We start from the raw sequence: 2,280 nt of genomic DNA on the forward strand, positions 1-2,280 counted from the left end.
GGAAAGGGCGTCAGACAGGGGTGTCCTCTCTCTATGTTTCTTTTCTCCCTTAGTATCAACACCCTCTTGGGTGAGGTACAAAGGGACTTCAGTATCTCAGGCTATCCTATGCCTGGGTACTATAAAGCGGACTACTATAAGTTCGTGGCCCATGCGGATGACGTCACCTTTTTTGTGAAAGACAACTGGGCAATCTCCAGAATCTTTGGCCATTTTGACAGATACTGTCAGGCCTCTGGAGCTGTCATCAACAAGGACAAGTCTTCTTTTCTTCCACTTGTTGGTTCTGTCTCCCTTCCTGCTTGTTTTTCTTACATCCCTGTGAGCCGTAGTGTTAAGATCTTAGGTTTATATTTTGGTGCCGACTCGGCCAAACAAAATATGAAGGAGATCGAAGTTAAAGTAAGGGACAAAATTTCCATTTGGTCGGGAAGCTATCTCTACTTTCCTAGTAGGATAGCTGTCTACAAAAACATCATGTTTGGCATTTGTGTTTATTATGCCTCTGTTTTTGGCCTGGACGCAGGCTTCAGGCATATTAATCGTCTCCTTTTTTGTTTTGTCTGGGGCAACAAGCCCGAATGGGTTAGTAGGAATATTATGTATAATACCAGAGCAAACGGTGGATGGGCCATGTTTGAGCCCACCCTCTTCTCTGCTGCTGCCCAAATTAGGCAGTTGGTCCTTGCCCTTAGTGCCCGCGATCACCCGGTCAGTAAGCTTTACTGCTTCTTTCTCGGGTATCGCCTTAAGTTGCTTTTACCTGATTACAAGGTAAACCTTATGCCCAAAGTGCTGGTTCCACCACCCTTTGTGAAAGTATGGTGCACGCACCTTTTAAAACTGTCACAATCTAATAATCTTCCTAATGTTAAGACTAAGGCTTGCGATATATATCGCCACCTTAGGCCCGACACTCCTCTATTTCTTTCACCGTTGGTCACTCAGGCCCAAATCGATTGGGCCACTGTTTGGCGCAGATGTTTTGATGGGTTTATACCCGAACACTGTGTCGAACTTCAGTGGAGAGCTCTGCATAACGCACTCTCCACAAGGGTTAAACTCCGGTCTATCGGAGTTTACGTTCAGAGTGAAAACTGTCCAATGTGCGACTCTTCGCCAGAAACGGCAGCACATCTTTTCTATTTCTGTAGGGTAGCGAGGAAAATTTGGGGTTGGATAACCCACCTCCTCGGACTGCCCTTTCTGTCACGTGAGAACGTAGTTCTTCACATACTGTTTAACAGAGGCACCACCTCTCCCTACGTGATTAGTCTTCTTATCCATATGGCTAAGCACGAGTTGTGGCTGGCCAGGTGTAGGAAGGTGTTCAACCACAAGATCACCACCCACCGCCTCTTTCGTACTAAAATCCGTGAGGCTCTAGCTATCAAGCTCCTCTCGGACTTTCAGTCTCTTCCAAGGGCTACATTTTTATCTTTCTGGGATACCCCGAACCAGATCTTATGGGTCTGGAGCGACGGTAAACCAACTCTCAACGATATTACATCTATCTCTTAAGTGCACAATAGTAATAAGTTAGTGTAGACTTCCATTAGTTTTTAATTTCTGGTCGTAGGGAAGTGGATTTCTCTTTTAGCCAGGTGGGCTGCCACTTCCCTTTAGTTTCTCTTCAGTCTTACTACATCTCTATGCCTTTTCCCATAGGGATGTAGTGTTAGCTATTTAGGGAGTTTCTTCCTCCCTGTCCATCTTATCCAACGATTCCCCTGGCACCTGTCCAGTGGGATAGGATACTGTTTTTTTATGTCTTGTGGCCGTTGACTCCCTTACCTTATGGTATGCGTGACGAGGCAAAAACAACTGTTTATTTCCGTTAGTTCTTCTATCCTCGCAATACAGGGAACGGCCTTTTTCACAAAGGTGGGGACCCTGTGCGGCGAGGAGGTACTGATTCGAGGATTAGTCAGTTATTGCGGACGCGGTTGGCGGACTTTCGTCATCTCGCAGGGGATTATTTCCCCCCGTATAACATATATGAGACTCAGACGAGTACTTGAAATAGCATGTCGGCTATTTTTGCTCTTTAAGCCCATGTCAAGAAGAGAAGTTCCCGCCGATCCTGGAGTTCTTGGATGGATGGTGTTGTTCCAGTATACTTACCTTGGATAGTGCCTGCCTGGAGTGCCTAGCATACCTGGATTGCCTTTGGTGCCTGCCTGGAGTCTTGGAGCCGTCCTGCCTGTTGGATGCCGCTTTGACTGTTGTTGCTGCTGGAGTGGAGGTTTTTTGGTGACTGGACTTAGCTGATCTTCGATT

This window comes from Centruroides vittatus, unplaced genomic scaffold (genome assembly GCF_030686945.1).
Source record: "Centruroides vittatus isolate TY-2023 unplaced genomic scaffold, ASM3068694v2 contig_252, whole genome shotgun sequence".
Classification (NCBI taxonomy): Eukaryota; Metazoa; Arthropoda; class Arachnida; order Scorpiones; family Buthidae; genus Centruroides; species Centruroides vittatus.